Source organism: Typopeltis vanoorti, chromosome 5 (assembly GCF_054136105.1).
Source record: "Typopeltis vanoorti isolate ZY-2024b chromosome 5, IOZ_Tvanoo_1.0, whole genome shotgun sequence".
NCBI lineage: Eukaryota > Metazoa > Arthropoda > Arachnida > Uropygi > Thelyphonidae > Typopeltis > Typopeltis vanoorti.
Genome location: NC_143553.1, coordinates 95,547,614 through 95,571,612, shown reverse-complemented (window position 1 = coordinate 95,571,612; position 23,999 = coordinate 95,547,614). Strand labels below are relative to the sequence as shown.

The 23,999-nt window shown below is 38.4% G+C and overlaps 1 protein-coding gene across 5 annotated transcripts in view; it reads right to left on the bottom strand.

Moving 5' to 3' along the window:
* The window catches only part of Mtmr6 (Myotubularin related protein 6), a 401,631-nt gene that overhangs the window by 363,942 nt on the left and 13,690 nt on the right, over positions 1-23,999 (bottom strand). The window contains exon 1 of one of the 5 annotated variants that reach the window (XM_090393273.1): positions 21,969-22,006. The exons of the other annotated variants lie outside the window; for them this stretch is intronic. The gene's annotated coding sequence lies outside the window, so the exon portion shown is untranslated. Of the gene's footprint in view, positions 1-21,968; positions 22,007-23,999 lie in introns of those variants that run through there. 5 annotated transcript variants of the gene reach the window in all.

The following is a 23,999-nucleotide window of genomic DNA, read 5'->3' as shown; positions in this document are numbered from 1 at the left end:
TCTCTATTCTTCTAGTTCCTTATACATGTAGATATCTTCACACGTTTGAAAAGTCCATACCACACAAACACAAAATTGTTCTCTCCTCATAATTATTTCCATGATAATGCCTATTCCAGTCATTAGCACAATTATATAACACTGTTATCTTACACTCATATTCCCATCATTCCTCCTATAATAATTTAGTTACCCTGACTCCATGTTAGGTCTTATAGCAGTTATTAGTTTTTCAAGATTCCTAATACCAAACACATTTACGAAGAATATAAGACGCAGGCCAGGATAGTGACTAGTACGGTGAGGAAGGAAAAACTGGAATATGAGAAGAGATTGGCTCTAAGATCCAAAGAAATCCTAGGGAATTTGTTTAGCTATGTGGCCAGTAGGAGGAGAAATGATTGTGGAAGAATGACAATGTGGGATAAAAATGGGAATAGAGTGAGTGATGCAGAGGACATAGTAGAGTTGTTCAATGAGCACTTTATTGGAATATTTCATAGTGGAGAAGAAGGTCTTAATACTAGAGGGATAGGGCAGGTTCAGGGTTTAGAGGTGCAAGAGGAGAGTGTGTTGTTCCAAATACTGTGTACTCTGGATATCAGTAAAGCTGTGGGACTAGATGGTATTTCACCACGGGTTTTGAGAGAATGTGCTAAAGAACTGACAGCTCCATTGACCTGGCTCTTCAATAAGTCTGGCTGCGGGAAAGGTACCCAAGAATGGAAGAAAGGTAAGATAGTGCTACTGCACAAGGGCGGTAGCAGACTGGAAGTGTCTAATTACAGGCCAGTTTGTGTCATCCAGGGATGGCTCGTGCATAGGCACTGCAGAACTGCAGCATCCCCAATTTTTCTCGATAATTGGGGATGCTGCAGTTCTGCAGTGCCTATTAATTTATTATATATTAATTTATTTATTAATATAAATAAATTAATAAGCATATTTATTAATTCATTTATATTTGCTTGTAATATTTAATTTTATCATCAACAATCCTATACAATTCTCTTATTTTGTATAAAAAATAATAAAAATCCATTTTGTAGCACTTAGGAGGCCGAAGGTTGCTAGCAGCACTGTGTTTACCACAATGCCATATTGCTAAGCACGCAAGCATATGCATGTCATAGTGAGATGCGAGCTATTAGCATAATGCGGCACTGTTCGTCACAGCAGTTCCACTGTTGCTTATATACAGTTTGCGCCAGTAGTAAAGTGTTTGTAGCTTATCATGTTTACTCCATCTCTTTAAATATTTGAACATTACAATTAAAGACATAACATTTGTTATAGTTTTTATTTTAGAACATTATTGTGGTAATGAGAATGGATTTTATTTTTAAATAATTTTGAATTATACTAAACTGTATAATTTTATCAATAATAAACAATATTTTTTCATGAAACAAAACAAGAATATATTTTATTTTTAAGTAATTTAATGATACCAAACTGTATAATTTTATTGATAATAAACAATATTTTTTCATGTTGAATTTTTTTTTTTTAATTTTTACCAAAATAATCAAATACAAATAAGATTAAATCACGAGCTATCATATACGAGAGAGATAAACCAAGGGGTTAGACAGGGATGTCCCCTGTCAGCAACTCTTTTTAATATTTACTTAAATGAAATAATAATAAAATGGAATAAAAATTTACATCAAGGTATAAAACTTGCTCCTACAGTGAACTTAAACACTCTCCTTTTTTTTGCCTACGACCAAATAATAATTACAAATTCTGAAAATAACTTACAGAAAGTTATTTTAGATCTAAATGAGATAGCCAAAGATTATGGCATGATAATATCAACAGAAAAATTAAAAACTATGGCCTTTAAATGACAAGATCCAGCAAGAACAAAAATAGTAATAGATAACAAGATCTTAGAACAGGTGAATTCATTTAACTATTTAGGATGTATGATCACATATGAAAATGAAAAAGATATAAACGTAAAAATTGCAAAATATCTAAAAATAACAGGTGTAATTAACTCTATATTTAAACCAAATCTAGTTCAAAAACAAACCAGGCTAAAAGTATGCAATACATTAGCTCTACCAGTCTTAATATATGGAAGTGAAATTTGGACAATAAAACAAAATGAAAAACAAAGATTAATAACAGCAGAAATGAAGTTTATGAGAAAAACTGCAAAGTATACCCTATTTGATCACAAAAAAAACGAAGAAATTATGAAAGAATTAACCAAAGAACCAGTAATAGAAAAAATTAAAAAATATAAACATAAATGGATGAAACACATTCAAAGAATGAAAACAGAAGGATTACCAAAACAAGCCTTAACGTACAAGCCATTAGAAAAAAGAAAACTAGGACATCCTCTTAAACGATTCAACGAATGACGTCTAAGGCCGGAACAGGCCATGCTAAGCCTAAATCCTTGATACGCATGATGATGATGATGATGATAATTTTGATATTTTATCCAAACACATATACACTGTACTTATAGTGTGTATGCATAGTTCAAAAGTTGCAGCACACCCATGATTTCAAGCCACGAGCCACCACTGATGTCATCAGTAGTTGTTAAGGTTTTGGAGAAATTATTGAGGGACTATATACAGAGTTGGGCAGATGAGGGTAATGTTATCTGTGAGAATCAACATGGATTTATTAAGGGGTGGTCTTGGTTTAGTAATATGGTTGCCATTTATAATATAGTGACAAGAGCAGTCGATGAGGGAAAGGCAAATACTGTCATTTTTTTTTCGATTTCGCAAAGCCGTTTGACAGGGTGCCAGATGATAAGCTGAGATTTAAGTTGCAGCGCATGGGTTTAAATGTCAGGTTAGTCAAATGGAATCAGGATTGGCTAACTGATAGGTATCAGAGAGTTGTGTATGGTGGGGAAATATCAAGGAAGCAGAAGGTTACAAGTGGGGTTCCACAGGGCTCAGTACTGGCACCTGTATTGTTCAACCTTTATATCAATGACATTGTCAATGGATTGCAAGGGGTTATTCAGTTGTTTGCAGATGATGTGAAGCTGAGAAGGGTTATCAGTAATAGTGCAGATGTGGCAGCCCTGCAAGAGGATTTGAATAAACTAGGCAGATGGGTAAATTAATTGGGGTATCGGTTTAATGCAGCAAAATATAAAGTCTTGAAGTTTTGGAATCCATCGATGGGAGGATTCATACTTGATTGGAGGAGCTATATTGGGATAAGTAGGGGAGGCAAGAGATTTGAGGGTGATGATTGATAGAAAACCGAAATTCAAGGAGCATATTGCAAAGGTGGTGGTAACTCAGAGGATTGCTGCAGATCTGCAGGTCAGCGTCCTTCTCAGTATAGATAAAACACTGATCAGACCACACTTGGACAATTGTTCTCTAGGATTTGAAGGGGATAAATTAACTGTGGAAAGGGCACAGAGGCAGATAACAAAGATGGTTTCATGTACAATGTCAGTTACGAGGATCAACTGAGGGAATGTGGACTGCAGAGTTTGGTGGATAGAAGGAGAGGTGATATGATCGAGACTTTTAAATTGTTGAGAGGCGGTTACAGGGTAGACATTGGGGAGTTCTTTTGCTTGGTGGAATGGTGGAAAGGAGTGATGACAAGGGGCTATCCCTGGAAAGTTATGAAAGGAAGCTGTGAGCAAGAGGGTCAGGAGTGGTTTCTTTGCGTGGAGGTGGTTGAACCTTGGAATGCATTGCCTGAGAGAGAGTGGTTGAAGTGGGGACAGTTAATGGGTTCAAGGAGTGGTATGATAGACTTTGTATTTCCTAAAAATGACCTCCCACAATGAGTCTTTTGACTCCATGGAGACCTGGATAATAATAATATTATTATTACCTATGCAATTACGCCCTCGTTTACTTGTCTTTTCTGTTTTTGAATTGCCTGCATTATATTTTTAATTTTTGCTCCTGGAAAACTCGATGTTATAACCCGTTCATCAACAGGATGTTTTATTATACAGTTGCCATACCAAATAACATTCTTCTTTTTACAAATGTTACTTACCTGATTCCATGCTTTGTTTCTTACTTTGCTGCTTAATATTCTTTTCCTTCCTATGTTCATTCAAATGCCACTTGACTTTCTGTAAATTACATGTCGTCTTTGTGATAATCTGCTTAATTTCACAATTTTGGAGGTTAATTAATTTTCAATAATCTCTTGAATATCTTCAATAATCTCCTTAGCAGGGAAAGAAGGTTATTGACTCTCAATTTTGCTGCCCTTCTTAGCATTGCATTTCTTGTGCACTTTGGCACCATTTCAAACAATATTTATTATTGTAATACTGCTGGCCTGGTTAGCTGAGTGGTTAGCATATCCACTCTCACGATTGTCTGTGAAAATACTAGTGGTGGTGGTGGTGGGCAGTAGATGGCATTGGTGTTTCGTGGATTGAGTGGAGACAGAGAGTAGGTGCCCCCACCACCCCAATGAGTCTTTGGACTTCATGAAGGTGTCACATAATAATAATATCTTAACAAAAAATATGTTATAAAACACTATATATATACTAAAAACACTAAAATTCTACACTAATATATTATAAAACATTAATTTTCTGATGGAAAAATACAATAAAACAGATAAAAGCCAGTTTTACATAAATTACACCAGTTTTACTCTAAATTCACCAACAATGCAGTATCTGACAAAAGCAATGCATGATTGCACCAAGGGTTAAGCGAGTAAATAGAGTAGGAGTGAAATGGATGAACAGTGAAATCAAGAAAGCTGGAAAAGAAAATGTTATGGTGGAGGCACAAGACAACTTGTGGTGATCGGATCCATGAAGAGTATAAAATGCATACTAGAAAGGTGACAAACATGGTAAAGAAATCAGCTGCAGCTTTATCACAGTTACAAAGGATATAGTGGAATTATTGAACGAGCACTTTATCGGCATATATCATATTGGTGCTGTGCAATATATAGAAGAGAGGCAAGTATTAAGAGAATTGGAAGTGAAAGAATCAGAAGTATATCAGATGTTGGTTGTGTTAGATGTTAATAAGGTTATGGGAATGGATGTGGTGCACATCCTTAAGAATGTGCACCACAGTTGACTATGTCCCTGACTTGGTTATTTAATGAAAGTCTCACAGTCGGTACGGTTCCTAAGGAGTGGAAAGAAGGCAACATAGTACCACTATACAAGCATGTTTCTAACACAGAAGTCTCCAACTATAGACCAGTTTGTATGACTGCGGTTGAGGTCAAGGTGTTGGAGAAAGAACTGGTAAGGAATACATTACAAGTTTCGGTTGATGGATATAACATTCTTTATGAGTCAGCATGGATTTGTGAAGGGTGGGTCCTGTTTTAGTAATTTAATTGCATTTAATAAGATAAAAAGTGTGTTAGATTAGGAAGAATATTCTGTGATATTCTTGGACTTTGCAAAAGCGTTTGATAGATTACCATGATAAGTTGGTGTAAGCTGCAGAGGATGAGAATAGATATATACTGGTTAGATGGATCAGACATTGGCTCTCTGAACAATACCAACAGGTTGTGTATGAAGGAGCAGTGTCTAAAAAAAGGAGGGTAACCAGTGGTGTGCCCCAAGGTTCTGTTCTTGGGCCACTGCTATTTGTAAATGATATATGAGAGATAACATAATGATATATTTTTTATGAGAGAGGACTTAAAAGTATTGTTAAAGGTAACGAAAGAAAAGAGTGACAGAGTGAGGATGGTGAGTCTGTTGCTGCAGTACGACAGAGAGGAGTTTAGGAGGGCCATAATCACAAATGACTTTATGCGCAGATTATGCAGATGGTGTGGTGTGGAATTCGTGGACGTGTGGAATGAGTTTGATGGGCGAAAGGATTTATACAAGATGGATGGCCTGCATTTGAATGGATTTGGTGTGCGGAGACTGGAAAAAGTGTTGCTGAATGAAGTGAAAATGGATGTGCAGAACCAGGGGAACTAGAACTACCAAGGAGGGGGGGGAGAGTGGATATGCAGACATCAGTGAGACAGTTGAGTGTAAGAATGTATATAATGTACCCGAGCCAGTACTAAGGACAAGTAATCGGAATGGGATAGTTAGAATAACGCATCAAGATAGGGGTGGGACAAAGGGACCTCTGCATTTCATATATACTAATGCCAGGAGTATTAGGAACGAGAATGAAGAAAAAGTGTTGCTGAATGAAGTGAAAATGGATGTGCAGAACCAGGGAAACTAGAACTACCAAGGAGGGGGGGGTGGATATGCAGACATCAGTGAGACAGTTGAGTGCAAGAATGTATATAATGTACCCGAGCCAGTACTAAGGACAAGTAATCGGAATGGGATAGTTAGAATAATGCATCAAGATAGGGGTGGGACAAAGGGACCTCTGCATTTCATGTATACTAATGCCAGGATTATTAGGAACGAGAATGAAGAATTTTTGGCCTTGGTTGGCTCTTCCTGGCCACAGGTTATTGGCATTAGTGAAACATGGCTGCCGGAAGATGTTACACTTAGTGGGATAGAATGTGTAGGTTATAGTGTGTTTAGGAGGGACAGAGAGAATAAAATGGGGGGAGGGGTGTTATTGATGATAGCTGATGAACTGCAGCCAAGGAGAATTGAAGTTGTATTATAGGATAGTGAAAAGAGCTCATTTGAGGCTATTTAGTGTGAGATTGAGATTGGCAGAACAAAATATACAGTTGGGTGCTGCTATAGACCAGGTGATGGAATAGATGGTGGAGATAGTATGCATAAACAAATTGATGAAATGAGTGGAAGGAGGGGGAGGAGAGGACACATGTGAGGAAGGATTATCCCTTAATCAATTATTAAGGGATAATTATCTGAGACGGCATGTAATTGAAAATACTGGGAGTTTGAGAGTGCTTGACCTTTGGTAATAGCATCTGAGAATTTGACTGTAATGAATATGACCATGTTGCCACCTATTGGTGAAAGTGATCATAAGGTCTTGACCTGGGAGGTGGCTAAAGGTGTGGAATTTTCGATTAAGACAGGGTATAGGGTGGAATTACCGTGCTGGCAAGTATGACAAGCTTAGCAGATTGCTGGTTCAGTGCCATGGCATGTAAAACTGCAAGGGCTGGATGTCGATAGAGCATGGGAAGTGGTCAAGGAGCATTTACAGGAGGTTATGGCTGATTGTATACCTAGGGTCCAAATAGTAAAACAAGTAGGGGTTAAATTGATGAATAACACCATTAAGCTTGAGCTGCAAAAAAAGAAACAACTGTGGAGGGAATTTAAAGAGAAAGGTGACCTGCAGGCACACGAATGATATAAAGCGCAAGCCAGAAGGGTAACGAGTGTGGTAAGAAAAGCAAAAGCGGATTATGAAAGGAAATTAGCTATGCAAGGTAAAGAGAATCCCAAACAGTTCTTTCAATATGCTGCAAGCAAAAAAAAAAAAAAAAACTGTACACGTTGGAATGATTTTAAGGAATGCCGATGGCAAGGAGGTCACTGAATCAGTCGATATAGTGGAATTACTGAGTGAGCACTTTGCAAGAGTATATCATCCAGGTGGTGACATTGAAAGAATGAAGGAACCATTAGTTTATATGGGAATTGTAATGAATGAAGTGGAGTTGAATAGTCTATTACAGAACCTTAATGTGAACACATCTGTGGGATTGGATGGTATACCGGCACAGGTGTTACGTGAAGCGTCTAAAGAATTATCAGTGCCCTTGACCATGTTGTTTAATCTGAGTCTTGGTCTGGTTTAGTCCCGAAGGTGTGGAAAGAAGGGAAAATAGTTCCACTGCATAAAGGAGGATCCAAGACTACTGTTGCAAATTACCAACCGATCAGCATATCAGGAGTCGTTGTCAAGATCTTGGAGAGAGTAGTCAAGGGGAAAATACAGGAATGGATTGATGAAAATGAGATACTGTAAGGGGGGGACAGCATGGCCTTGTGAAGGGTAGATCATGCCTCAGTAACTTGCTCAAGTTTTATAACACAGTGACGAATGAACTGGATAAGGGTAATGGGTTTACAGTGATAATGCTGGACCTGGCTAAGGCCTCTGACAGGATACCACATGGAATTCTAATCCATAAACTGCAACATATGGGAATGGATATAGGGTTGGTGAGATGGATAGGTGGATGGTTGATGGAGAGATATCAGAGAGTAGTTTATTCAGGAGTAGAGTCCAAAAGACGGCCTGTGACTAGTGGTGTCCTGCAGGTTCTTGGACCACTGCTGTTTAATTTGTTCATTAACGATATAGGGAAGGATCTAAGAGGAACAGTTTATTTATTTGCTGATGATGTGCAAAGTTGGGTAGGGCAATGAATGCAGAAGATGTTAAAATCTTGCAGGAAGATTTGGATAGATTGGAGTTCTGGGCTAAAGAGAATGGATGTCAATTTAATGTGACAAAATGTAAGGTTATGCATTTTGGGGTGAAAAAATTAGCAGCAGTATACCATATTGGTGGAACTGTACTCCAGGAGAATGATGAGGCCAGGGACTTGGAAGTGTTGGTGGATGGGGAAATGAAGTTTAGGGGACACATTGCAAAAGTGGCTAAATCAGCTCATTAAATCACTTGGTTATTGAAAAATACTTTGACGAGCAGAGACAAGAAAGTTATTGTTCCTCTGTACCGAGCCTTGATAAGACCACATCTTGACTACTGTGCCCAGATATGGGTGCCAGGGTTTCTTCTTGATGGGGAGAAGGTTGCGAGGATCCAGAGGCAAGTGACCAAGATGATAGCAGGTCTATGGAATGAACCTTATGAGAACAGGATGAAGATTTGTGGGTTGCAGAAATTGGTTGATAGGTGGAAAAGGGGAGATATGATTGAGGCATTCAAATTGCTGAAGAGTTTCTATAGGATTAATTCAGAGGATATTTTTGAGATCAGGACTGGTGGTGGGAGAACTAGGGGACATCTATGGAAGCTGGACGAGAGTGTGGTTAGCAAGGATGTTAGAGCTGGGTTCTTTACTTTTAGAGTGGTAAATGAGTGGAATAAGCTGCCAGAGTCTGTTGTGGGTTCTATGACAGTGAATGAGTTCAAGGCAAGGTATGATAGATACTGTGAGAATGCCGAATAGTTGTGTGGACATGATATTTAGGGCCATCCTCAATGAGTCTAAGGACTCCCTGGAGTCGCCCGTAATAATAATAATATCATGTAAACTGACTGGGGATCTTCACTTGTTTGCTGGTGATGCAAAGCTGGGAAGAATTATAAGTAGCACTGCTGATGTTAATTCCCTTCAGGAAGATTTGAATACACTTTTTACTTGGACAAAAGAGTGGGGTTGAAGTTTTAATATCAATAAGTGCAAGGTGTTGCATTTTAGAGTGCAGAAATATAAGGCTGTGTACATTATCAATGGTGCCATACTGCAGGAAGTGGATGACATTATAGATTTGGGAATGGTAGTTGATCAGTAGACTGAAGTTTAGATGGCATATCGCTGTGTTGCAAAGGCTGCACATCATAGTGCTGATATCTAGGGATAAGGAAGTGATTGTTCCACTGCATAAGGCACTAGTCACACCACACTTGGACTATTCTGCTCAAATCTGGTCACCTGGTTTTCAGTGTGATGTAGAAACATTGGAGAGGGTCCAAAGGCAAGGCTAAGACAATTTCGGGACTTTTAAATGCTGGCTATGGAGATAAATTGAAGAAATATGGGTTGCAGAGTTTGGTGGATAGGAGGAAAAGAAGTGACATGATAGAGGCATTTAAGTTAGTGAGAGGATTTTATCATATTATAAAAAGAGTAGAAGATGAGAGGGGAAGAACCAGAGGGCATCCCTGGAAGTTATGTAAAAGTGTGGTGAACAGTGATGTGAGGAGTAGATTTTTTACATGGAAAATTGTCAGTGAATGGAATGCATTGGAGTGTTAAGGATTTTTAGATTCTATATGATAAATATGTTGAATGAACCTCCCACGATGATGTAATAGTAATAATAATCACCATTATCCTGCTCATGATCATGAATCATCACGGTGCATCCTGCTGAAAATGTATCACACTTCATAAAGAGCCAAAACTTCTTTACCTTTAAAGGCCATTGTTCTATACAGAATCATAATGATTCTTTCTGTAACCTTCGTCTACACACTGCATTTATCTGCTATAGGCTCCACTGCATCTCATGTTTGAGAGTAATATATAAAAAAAAAGAAAAAATCCATCGCTAATTTCAAAACATGGTTCTGAACTTTACTTCCTGTTCATCAACACTCGCAGATCCTTATCCTCATCAGATTTTTTAACAGTAAGATCCCATCAATGTAATTCTCTAGAATCTCTTCAATTTATTTTATTTTAAAAATCTTCGCACTGAAATGCAGTACTATATATTATGGTCTACCAGAGCATAGGCTGATGCCTTTGTCCCAATAAGGCCAAAACCAAAATACATCAAGATCTATCCACGCAGGTACGAGGTATTCTAGAAATCATTTTTTGGTGATGATGCCAAGCCACCAGTGTGCCCTGCAAAACTCTAAGCAACAAGATTTTAATGTCTGCCAAAGTAATGCCTACAGAAGTCAAGTCTTCGTAACTCTCATTGCACGATACACCATCAATGGAGGTGGAAACACTAGTGAAATGAGGAGCTGCCCCAAACTCCTCTTCAATCTATCAAGCAAGATCTATATTCTGCCCATAATACGAGACCTTGTTGCTATGATGAATAACAAGTGGGCACCCAGTACCCACTGTCTGTGCATCAATAAACCAAATTCTTTCATCCATCTTTGCAATTAAATCGAGCTTTCTAATAGTGCAGTTGAACCACAGTCTCTCAACCTTTGTTTTTCAACCAGTTATTTAATATGGACACCACGGCATCATGCCACTTCACCCGAATACCATGAGTTCAAAATCATCATTGGGAAATATGAGAAAGGGTTTCAGTGTAGCGACAACCTGCCTAACAACTTACGTCACCTCTGTGGCCACAGGTTGTGCAGGCCCTCGTGGGCAGGGCACTAATCCTAGCCTCGATTAAGTCAATAATTTGTGATGAGGTAGGAGTCTAGTACCTTCCCGTACCCACTGGGGAAGCAGTAGATTAGATTCATAAAGTGATGCACCATCAACAGAGTTATATAGCTGAGTAGCCCATTTCTTTTGCTCTGCCGTTGCAGTCTCTATCAGTTGACCTTGATATTTGGTCCACCCTATAGTATGCCAAAGGTCTTCCTGGATAACAGGACAATGAAATGCATTTCTGCAAATTTGAGAAGTGGATATTTCTAATTTCTTAATTCTATTATAACGGAGGCATGGGATAAACTAGCAGACGGAAGGGATACCAAATATACCATCCTTGTGGCATGAAAATAGGCAACAGGAGTATCTAAATTTAGGAAGCCTAAGCCATGAACGAATGGCAGAGAATAGCCCTATCCATACAGGACAGTATTGAGACATAGGTATACCCAAGTATCAAATTATGATAGTACTGATAGTACCTAGACAATAAATAATTTGAAAGGAGGAAAAGCCTTTGCTGGGGTTTGAGAGGAACTTTTCTTAAAGATGACAAAAGCATTTTCTAAAGAGAAGAGAATAGAAGACTGTTCTTTTGGTGTAAAGAAGATGCCAAGGTATCTCCATTCCTCCAGGACAGTAAGGCAATGGCCTATTGTGCAGAAAAAAACTCAAAATTTTCGACCTTTAGCTTCTTGCCACGCCCCGAAGGGACAAGTGCTAATGAGCAGGACTTCTCTACATTTATGGTAAGATCTCTAACATGAAAGAAATCAACTGCCCAGTCAAGGAGTTCCTGCAGGTCTATCTTAGTGGAGGCCACGAGAAAAAAAGTGCACGACTACTATTACTGCATTTAGCATCAAACCAGCATCCATTTTCATTTATCCATCTATGCATCCCAAAGTATGCATTGTAATTATTCAATAATCCTCCATGTGGTATTCTGTGAAATGTCTTTGTGAAGCCCAATAATATAATATCCATTTCCCTTTTCCAACTCAATTCTAAAAAAAAAAAAAAAGGCAGGTTATGAAGAAAGAACTCCTTATGCCTACTGTTCCATCATAAAGTATTAAATCACAAACTATCAGTTACTGTATATAACCTAACCAGCTTTTCCAAGACCAGCACCACCTTTTCACAATAAAACTATCTTGTCCTCTTTCCACTCCTTCACTGGAGACCTAAAAGAATCAACCATATTAAAGGCATTACCTGTTCACTCAAACAAGTGCAATTCCCAACCAATCCCACTGCTGCATATGCACCAAGATTTTGTAGTATCCTTTGTATTTCCATCATTGTCCACAACAGCATCAGATACTTATTCTCTCTCACTCTCTCCTTGGATCCACCTCCATCTGACTATTATTCATAATAATTCTTCCTTTAATGCACTACATACTGATGGAATTTTCTAGGATTTTCTTGACCTGCTTGTCTCATTTCTCATAAGTAAAGAACCTCTTCTATATTGCTTTGTAACACCATTGCTCCTGTTCAATTTCTTTCTCCTGATAGTTCTCAGCTCTTACTTGATGAATTTATTCATCCATTAACCCCACATCAGATTTATTGTTATGATTCTAGGAATTTACTCAGATAATGCTTCTTTCATCAAATACCTACTGAGTACTGCATGCAAAATAGTAAAGAACCCCCTCTTAACAGGTTTGCATGCATTGTTTGCATTCTGTGGTACAATAGCATACTTCAAGATGCCTTTAAAATTTATTTCTTGCTCTATAGTTGTAATATATAGTCTATAACCAAAACTTCTACATGCCTAACCACTCTCTTTAACTGCCAGCAAGGTGGCATATTATTGACAAATCCTCTGATGCTATCACTAGGTCTAATACACTCAGATCTTGGATGCTCACTGTTAAGTACTATCTAAGATAAAGCAATTACTCAATTATTTGACATTCAAATATATTATCAAATCCTCATTTAAATCATCATTTAATGGGTTAGCATATCATCTAACAACTGTATTTCAGCTAACTGTAATTTCTGTGAGTCAAACCAGCAAATATATTTCCGAAGATGATTAATAGCTGAGCGATTACTGCAAGCGTCTCTCAGTAGCTCAATAATATTTTTGTGTAGTATTTCTTCTATCCTTTTCTGCATCTTCATGATTAAAATCATTCATAATGATTACTAGTCATGTACTCACTGAAGTGATTTACCAATGCATTTGTAGGATACCCATATCCTATTCTATACAAAAATAGCATAGTCTTCAATAGCACAGTGTAGTTGTATATAGAAAGCAGGTCATTCAACATCAAATTGGTCTTTGTATCCTGTACGGTCTCCCTTTGTGGGAGAGTGCATTATACTGACTTCTCATCACAAGGAGCTAGACCTCTAAAACTAGTGTGTTGTGTATTATGAGATGCAAAACAACTTGATATCAAGGCAGTACCCTCTATATACAAGTAATTTGGATAACTGTGAAGATATTTCATGTACAAACTTGCTTTGCATATGCTATGGTTAAAAACAGATTTTATAACCACATGCTATGGCAATCTGAAATTCATAAAATGATAACAATACAGAAATATGCCATTTTGAAATATGTATAGAAATATGATTTCAGCCATCAGAAAATCTCTCAGTATTATCATGGGTCTCACTTCCATTGGTAATGCAAGGCAGAGTGAATTCAGAAAGCACTGTCCACTTGTTTTGCCCCGCTGTGGGATATCCTCAGAGTAAGACAATCTCACTAATGAATATCAATCAATAGTAATAAAAAACACTTACTTAAAAAGAGGTTACAGTAGAATTGCTTTGGCAAGATTCCCCAGCCAATACTCAAACTATTTGAATTTGCAATTCATTCTAATTTCAGCTGACAGAAAATAATCTATACCAACTACTTAATGGAGAATTTTGATCAACATTATCTTTTCAACATTCACCATGAATATTCTTTTTTTCAGTTGAAAAGGTGAGAAGTCAGTTTGCCTCGATGAGTCTTCAGACTCCTTGGAGGTGTCATGAAATAATAATAATATATTTGGAGTTTAGTGGCTATTCCTGTCTTTACATGATTATAAGAAAGCAACAGAATGAGAGCGTCCAAATCAGTGAAGCAATGCTCATCAAAGTACCTATAAAAAGGATATGATACAGAACAGTGTCTATGAGAAAGTACCACAGGGAGCCTGTGAGAGGGGAGCAACCTATTCAGCAGAATACCCTCTTCTGTATACAATCAAGAATTCTTAGGGAAGTTTTGGGTCCACCATCCTTGTTGCTCCAGGAACGAGGAATGAATGTAGGAAGACAGGTAGTGTGATAGGAGAGAATGAAAAAAATATAGATATGAATGAGAAAATAATAGTTGATAGTGTGGAAGGAGTGAGTGACTGTGAAAGTTTAGGAGATGGTTTTGTTTGGGAGAATGAATTTAGATTAAGAGTGACTGACCTGCAGAGGGAGATAGATGAGCTGAAAGAGGAGGTGGAATGTCTTGTGAATGAGAGCAGAAGTAGGAAAGATAAGATTAGGAGAATGGAAGAGATAAATGCAAGCCAAATCAGAGTAGGGGAGAGAGAGAGAGAATTCTGGAAGTGTTAGAAGAGGAGAGAAAGGAAACAGTAGAAGAGAGGGAATGAGTGAGAGGTATGGGGGTGCTAGAAGAGGAGAGAATGGAAACAGTAGAAGAGAGGGAATGAGAGAGAGGTATGGGAATGCTAGCAGACGAGAGGATGGAAATAGTAGGAGAGATGGAATGAGAAAGAGATATGGCAGTGCTAGAAGAGGAGAGAATGGAAACAAGAGGAGAGATGGAATGAGAGAGAGGTATGGGAATGCTAGAAGACGAGACGATGGAAACAGTAGGAGAGACGGAATGAGAGAGGGATATGGAGGTGCTAGCAGCGGAGGAAAATGGAAACAGTAGGAGAGAGGGAATGAGAGAGATGTATGCTAGAAGAGGAGAGAATGGAAACAGTAGGAGAGAGAGGTATGGAAATGCTATAAGAGAGAATAGCAGTAGAGGAGAGGGAATGAGAGAGCCCTATGGGAATGAAAGAAGAGGAAAGAATGGAAACAATAGGAGAGAGGGAATGGTAAGAGGTATAATGTACAAAACTCAATGATCCGTGGTGTTCAAGAGAGAATGCGTGAGGAGTGTTTGCCAGGAGGAACAATAGAAAGGGTGGCTATGGCAATTAAGAGAGATGAAAGGGTGGATGAGATGATTGTGATGGTAGGAACAAATGACTTGAGTGGTAATGTAAGTTGGGCAGCGAGAGATATGAGATTTTTGCTTGAGGCTGTATGGAAGAAGACAGAGAGAGGAAAAATAATGTGCATGTTGCCTAGGTATGGTAATGATAAGCTGAGTAGAAGAGCAGTGATATTGAATGGCATTATAGCGAGAATGTATGACAAGAGAGGACTGGTATATGTGAATGCTTGGAGTGTGTTTGAGGAAAGGGAGGAATTGTATGCGAGAGACTGCTTACATTTGAATGAGGAAGGACGTAGGCATCTGGAGAGATTGCTGTTCTGAACGAGTCAGTGTGTCCCAGAGAGGATGATAGCAGGGGTGGCCTCTTGTGGAAATGGATACTTGGGAGAAGGGAGACGACATCAGGTAACACTGAGCTCAGTGGAGTCTAGAAGGGATAATGCTGGGTATAGAAACAATGGCATTTATATGCTTTATACTAATGCCAGGAGTATCCGGAATAAGGGAGAGGAATTGGTGGCACAGATAGCATCAGCCTGGCCAAAAGTTATTGAGATCACTGAGATGTGGTTGACAGAAGGGGATATAATAACAGGAATAGAAGTCGTTGGGTACAGCATTTTTCGTCAGGATAGGAGGGGAAAGCGTGGTGGTGGGGTACTGCTTATGATAAGTGATGACCTATGTCCTCTAAGAGTGGAGGCTTTGGAAGGAAGGGAGACAAATGATTTTGAGAGCATATGGTGTGAGGTAGGCAAGACAGGATATTTAGTGGGGTGTTGCTACAGACCCAGGAGCACAGAGGGTGGGGACCAGGAGATGTTGAGACAGTTCAGTGTGGCAAGTGCAAGAAAAATGATTGTTATGAGAGATTTTAACTACAGCAGTATAAATTGGGGAGAGGAAGATGCATGTAGCAATAAGGGAATGGAATTTCTAGAATTCTTGAGGGACAAATGTCTTAGGCAACATGTAACAGAGGGAACAAGAGGTTCAAGAGTTTTGGATTTGGTTATAGCATCAGAAGAACTAATAATAACTGAGATGACATCTCTCCCACCAGTTGGAGAGAGTGACCATATGGTTTTTGACTTGGAAAATGAATAGACATGCAGGAGTATCAAAGAGACGGGAACTTATGTGGAATTATAAAGCAGGTGATTATAATAGTCTTAGAAGTCAACTTCTGGAAGTTTCATTGAGGGAGGAATTGGAAGGCTGGGATATCATTAGTGCATGGGAAATTGTGAAAGAATATTTGTTAGCAGCAATGGTAAGTTGTACACCACGAGTGAAGAAGAGGACACAATTTGGAGTAAAGTGGATGACAAACAATATTAAACAGGAATTGCATGCGAAAAAGAGGCTATGGAAGAGATATAAGGAGACAAGTGAAGAGAAGATGCATGAAGAATATAAGACACAGGCCAGAAGAGTGACTAGTGTGGTAAGGAAAGCAAAACTGGAATATGAAAGGGGATTGGCCCTAAGATCCAAAGAAAATCTTAGGGAATTTTATAGCTATGTGGCCAGTAGGAGGAGAAATGACTGTGGAAGAATGATATTGTGGGATAAAAATGGGAATAGAGTAACTGATGCAGAGGACATAGTGGAATTGTTCAATGAACACTTTATTGGAGTATTTCATCCTGGAGGAGTCAGTTTTAATGCTAGAGGGATAGGGCTGGTTCGAGGTTTAGAGGTACAGGAGGAGAGTGTGTTTCAGATACTGAGTACCGTGGATGTCAGTAAAGCTTAGGGACTGGATGGTATTTCACCACGAGTTTTGAGAGAATGTGCTAGGGAACTGACAGTGCCTTTAACCTGGCTTTTCAATGAAAGTCTGGCTTTGGCAAAGGTGCCCAGGGAATGGAAGGAAGGTAAGATAGTGCCATTGCATAAGGGTGGTAACAGACTGGAAGTGTCTAATTATAGGCCAGTCTGTGTGTCATCAGTAGTTGTTAAGATCGTGGAGAAAATAGTGAGGGACCGTATACAGCATTGGGCAGATGAGGGTAATGTTATCTGTGAGGGTCAACATGGATTTGTGAAAGGGCGCTCTTGTTTTAGCAATATGCTAGCCTTTTATAATAAAGTTACAAGAACATTAGATGAGGGAAAGGTATATACTGCAATTTTCTTAGACTTAGCGAAGGCATTTGACAGGGTGCCACATGATAAGCTGATATTTAAGTTGCAGCACATGGGTCTGGATGTCAGATTGGTCAACTGGATTCAGGATTGGCTGCCTGATAGCTATCAGAGAGTTGTGTATGGAGCAGTTTCAAGGAAGCAGAGGGTTAAAAGTGGGGTTCCACAGGGCTCAGTACTAGCACTTATATTGTTAACCTTTATATCAATGACATTGCCAGTGGATTGCAAGGGGATATTCAGTTGTTTGCGGATGATGCAAAGCTGGGAAGGATTATTAGGGAAGGATTCTCTATGGGAAGTAGGGGAGACAAGATATCTGGGGTTGATGATTGATAGAAACCTGAAATTTAGGGGACATATTGAAAGGGTGGTGAAGGTAACACAGAGGATTGCTGAATTATGAGAAGGACACTGACCTGCAGAGATAAAAGGGTTATCATTCCGTTGTATAAGTCTCTGATCAGACCACACCTAGACTATTGTTCTCAGATTTGGTCCCCAGGATTTGAAGGGGATAAATTAACTGTGGAAAGGGTACAAAGATGGATGACAAAGATGGTTTCAGGACTGTACAATTTTGGTTATGAGGATCGGCTGAGGGAATGTGGACTACATAGTTTGGTGGATAGAAGGAGAGGTGATATGATTGAGACTTTTAAACTGTTGAGAGGTGGTTACAGGGTTGACACTGGGGAGTTCTTTTGCTTGGTTGAACAGCAGGAAGGAGTGATGACAAGAGGCCATCCCTGGAAGTTACGAAAGGAAACTGTGAGCAGGAGGGTAAGGAGTGGTTTCTTTGTGTGGAGGGTGGTTGAACTGTGGAATGCATTGCCTGATGGAGTGGTGAGAGCGAGTACGGTCAATGAGTATGATAGACTTTGTGTTTCTTGGGGGGGGGGGGAGACCTCCCCTCGATGAATCTTGATAGACTTTTGTTCTTAGGAAGGACCTCCCACGAGAGTCTTTTGACTCCATGGAGGCCTGAATAATAATCATCCCAACATAAGTTGGGATGATTATTATTATTATTATTCAGGCCTCCATAATAATCATCCCAACATAAGTTGGGATGATGATTATTATTATTATTATTCAGGCCTCCATGTCCTGAATAATAGCCCCATTTCTATATAACACAGTTCTATATAAATCCCCAGTCCAACCAAATATTCTATCCTTGGTTGGACTGGGGATTTATATAGAACTGTGTTAGGAGTTGAGCAACAAAGAAAAGTAGCATTTTGAACAAAACGAATGTCAAGTTTCTGAAAGCCAGAAGCAGAGGAGGCTATGGATGTATAGATTTATGTAAGGATAAGCTAGATTTGCAAGTTAGTCCAAGAATAAAAACTGATCTTGACTGGAAATCACACCATATCAAAAGTTAGAGGGAGTGAAGTAAGACCTTTCTTTATAATAAGACAGGACTACGTTTTGACTCTATGAAGCCGGCAGACTCATCATGGGAGGTTCAATCAACTGACAACATATTTATTCATACTGAATCTTAAAATTCTTAACACTCCTTGCATTAACAACATATTCTGGTAATGTAATGCATTCCATTCACTGACAATTCTCCATCTAAAAAAATCTACTCCTCATGGCCCTCTTCACCACATTCTTGCATAACTTCCAGAGATGGCATCTGGTTCCTCCCCTCTTTGACTCTTTTTACAATCTTCTTTGGATTAATCTGATAAAATCCCTTCACTAACTTAAATGTCTCTATCATATCATATCTTTTCCTCCTATCCACCAAACTCTGCAATCCACATTTCTTCAATAGTCCTGATACTGTCTTAATCACTCTTCTCTGGACCCCTCTCCAATGTTTCCACATCACAGTGAAAACAAGGTGATCAAATCTGAGCACAATAGTATAAGTGTGGTATAAGTGCTTTATACAGTGGCACAACCACCTCCTCATCCCTACATGTTAAAGTACTTCTTATCACAGCAGCACTATTCATTCATTCATTTTGTATGGTGATTCAATGGCCGTGAGTCCTTTTTACGAGGAGGTATGGCACCACCTCAATTCCCCCCCTATTTTTATCCGGGCTCGGGACCAGCACAGCTGACAATTCAGACCTATGGCTGGAGGGATTGTCTTAAGTATTCCTGACAGTATCCATGTGTGTTCACAGGGCTGGTTTGACTGCTTGTGGGATGAAAAACTCCAGATAAACTGGGGGAAAAACCCTGCTGTCCACGCCCAAGACCAGCTAACTTGGCTATGGCTGAGGAAGATCCTTAAGCTCCTCATGTCGTCAACAGGAATCGAACCTAGGACACTCCTTCCCCAAGCATATGGTTGTGAAGATTTGAGAGTGATGGTTGAAAGTACACTGAAGTTAAGTCTTTGCAACACTTGCAACATGCCCTCTAAACTTCAGTGTACTTTCAATCATCACTCTCAAATCTCATCCATTTCCTGCAGCACAGCAATATTAGAATGCTACACGGTTTCTCAAATGAAAAGTACTGTGATCAACAAAGATTTGAAAGTAGAGGATCACTGATGTGCAGAAGGAAGAGCATGAGTGAGCATATAGAATCTTGGGGTACTCTAGCTCTGATAAAGAAATCAAAATCTAATGAGAGGAAGCCATTCACAATGGCATGCAAAGGGAAACAGGCAATCTAGTCACAAATGGCTGCAGGAAGGCCATAAAGAAGGTGATTTGATAAGAAGACAATTATGTGGCAAATAAAACGATAAAAAATACAAGGCTTTCCTAATCCTTCAACTGCTGAAGAAGTCGACTATATGATCATCTCTTACATTTAAGGCATATTTGAGCATATTGCCAAGACTTTTAGGACTCAACACTGAAGTAGCATTCTATACTGTCCAAAATCATTTGCTATTTTTAAATTTGTAGGATGAAGACTAACTGGCAAAATACAAAGAAAACTTTGAACAATTTCTGCATGGAGAGAAAAATCATAGCTTCATAGAGGACTCAGGAAGTTAAAGAGGCAGTCAATGAAAAGAAGAAAGCATATTACGTTTATCAACAGATAACTGTGTGTTATTCATTCTTAATAAGTAACACATTGACAGTTAAAAATATTTAATTAAGAGGGATCAATTACAAATGTTTCAAATACATATTTCAATAACAATTTTTTTTTATAATCACATGTACACACACACACACACACACACACACTTCAAATGATCCTAATAGTTTTTTACTGGCTGTCTCATGACTAGATATAAAGAGAGATTCCAACCTACATATACCTTCATTGTCTTTTAATTTTTTTATTTCAAACTAATTTACATTGTTGATGATCCACAATACATGAACAGAAATATCTGCAATTGATCCTGGCCTGGTTTTCTCTTTTAGTCGTTTCTGACTGTAGGTGACTTTATAGGCATTGCCCACAAAGTATTCCTGGTGAGATTTTTACAGGGTAGTTCACCATTGCTTTCCCCAACCCCCAATTTTATCCTGGCTCAGGACCAGCATATGGCTGGGACATATTCATGACTGTAATCTGTGTGTGTTCACGGGGCTGGTTTGCCTGTTCTGGGGGATGAAAAAAAACCTATGTCCATATGAGATAGGCTAACTTACCTTTCATCGAAAGAGACCAGATAAAGGTTCCTCACATCACTGACAGGAACCCAGATCTTTTCGACCAAAGGGCTTTGTCTATACTGACTGAGCTACAGAGGCTCTGTAATTAATCCATCTTAAATAAATATTTTTAACTGTGTCTATGTGTTACGTATCAAGAAAGAAATAATACTGAAACCTTCTACAAACAAATCAGCATTTACTCTGAGAGAACAGAGAAAAATGTCAGAAAGCAATGTGTAAAAAGCAGCTAAACAAAACTCATGGGAAGACTGGTAAGAATATTGAAGATAAATATCAGGAAGGTGCAAAACATTCTGGGCTATTGAAAAGCTTACAAATGGAGGAAAGAGCACAGTAAAAGGAATCAGAGATGATAAAGGTGATATGAAAACTGAAACTACAGATATTCTAGATCAGTGGTTCTTAATCTGGGGGGGTGCGAGAAAGCATTTTCAGGGGGTGCAAGGGAAGTTTCTAAATTTTGACCCAGATTCGATGGATGACAGCTATTTAATAAAAGACGATCTTATTGAAATACGAGCCAATGCACATATTCAAATGGAATTTGAAAAACTGGACTTAGAACAATTCTGGTGTACACAGTCAGAACCTTATCAACTTTCAAAAGTGATGAATATCCCACAAATGGGATTTTCGTCACTTTTGCACATAAAAACATATTTTATGTATATGTATAAAACAATATTGTATGTATATGTAAATGTATGTGTTTATTTTTCAATAAATAAATTATCTTGCAATAAATAAATTATCATTTAATTTCCTAAATAAAGAAATAGAAACTCATTTTTTGAGGGGGTGCGAGAACTTATTTTTAGATTCAAGGGGGTGCCGATCACTAAAAAGGTTAAGACCCACTGTTCTAGATATATGAAATAATTACTTCAAAAAACTGTTGAATGAATCAAGCAGTAACAGAGCAGTGGTAGAAAAAATTCACATTGAGTGAAATCAGGAATACATATCAATACTTAGATATTACTTACTTTACTTACTTAGATACAAGTAGCAAAAGCAATCAAACATTTGATATGTTGAAAGGCAGCTGAGCAGATGATATTCAACCAGAAATACTCAAATATGGAGGTATAAAAGTTTTACAGTGGCTACATGTATAATTCAGATACTGATCACAGAGTCCAATTCCAGAATGACTGGAGTACAGCTGATAGTAGCCTATCAATAAAAAAGGGAAATAAAATTGAATATGCAAATTACTGAATTTCCATAGTGAATATTCCAAGTAAGATTTATGCAGGTATACTTGAAGGGGGGGGGAGGAATTGCAAAAGAGAAACTTGGGAAAAAAAACAGTCTAGGTTCAAGACAAACAGAGGTTGTCTGAATCAGATTTTCAGACAACCTATGAAAGAAAAAACAATATTTGCATAGCTGAACCTTCTGTAGGACCACTTCTGTGGTCCCACAAAAGGTTCTACTAAGGTAGAAGTGGAGGAATTTTTTAAAGATTTAGAGAAAGCAAAATAGAAGAGTAGAAAATGACTGTCAGACATTCAAAAATATTTTGGGAAAATTTGGAGAAAAGAGCAAAGCTAATTATAATGGCAAATACCTGTCGAATTTCTGTTCAGGACATGGACTAACACAATGTGCCAACATAAAAATGTTCACAAATTCACATGGAGAGAAGAGGCAAGGAATAAGAAAAGTCTCATCGACTATGTTATTGTTGATAGTGACATTTTCTCCCTGTTGCAGGACACCAGAGTGTACAGAGGATTTGAAATTGGAAGTGATCACCATTTAGTCTTGGGCAGAATAAAATTGAATTTCATATTGAAAAGAAGAACATGGGCAACAGATGATATTGATGATAGTAGTGTCGTAGTTGGAATAATATGTAGTAGAGGAGAGGAAGAGATGAATTTAGTGAGGTAGAGTAGTGTGTCCTCCCAAGATGAGCCCTTGGACTCCCTGGAGGTGTAACGTAATAGTAATAATAATAATATATAAGAAAGTTTTAAAGCGAATAAAAGTTAATCAGCTCTCAGATCTGAACTGTAGAATAAAATACACAAACATTATCCAAGAAAAAATGAAAGAGTTTGAGAACAGGAACCAAACCTTGGAAATTCAGTGAACAAGCCCTGAAGAAAACACTGATTGATTCAGCCAGAGAAGCATGTGCTGAGTTTGTCTGCAAGGATAGAAAAATCATAACTCTGTGGTGGACACAGGAAGTTAAAGAGGCAGTGAAGAAAAAGAAGAAAGCATATCAAAAGTTCCTGGCAAATAAGTCAGATTGTCAGTTAATGGGAGAAAAATCCCTTATTGTTTTTCAGCCAGTAAGCGAAACAACGATCGAAAACTACAATCTGAACGTTCATGCCGACGAACTGTCAGCGTATCCAAGCATAAGTGACCACTTGGTAGTGCCACACCACGGCAACTCGTTGCAAAGGTGGAGCAAGCTCCCTCACTGTTCTTGATATTTTCTCATAATGTAAAACACACAGCTCTTAGGAGATGTAATACTGTTTCACATTATGAGGAGAGGTCACTACCCAGACCGGTTTCAACCTTTTTTGAGGTCTCATCAGTGAGTAGCTAGACCTAGAATATCAGAGTTTAAGTGAAAAGAACTTACATACTTTTGCTATACGATTGCCAGAAAGGTGTGTCACTATATTATATTATTATAACATAGTATAACTAAGATGAAAAGCCAAACGGCTATTTTTTTCTGGCGAAGTTAATCAGTTAATGGGAGAAAAATCCCTTATTGTTTTTCAGCCAGTAAGCGAAACAACGATCTGAACGTTTCATGCCGACGAACTGTCAGCGTATCCAAGGATTTTTCTCCCATTAACTGATCAACTTCGCCAGAAAAAAAATAGCCGTTTGGCTTTTCATCTAAGTCAGATTGTGTTTAGAGAATACAGAGACAAATGTAAAAAAGCTAAACATTGTGTAAAACTAGCTAAACAAAAGTCATGGGAACACTTTGATAAGAAAATAAATATCAAGAAGGTGGCAAGATATTCTAGAAATAAATTTATATGGAA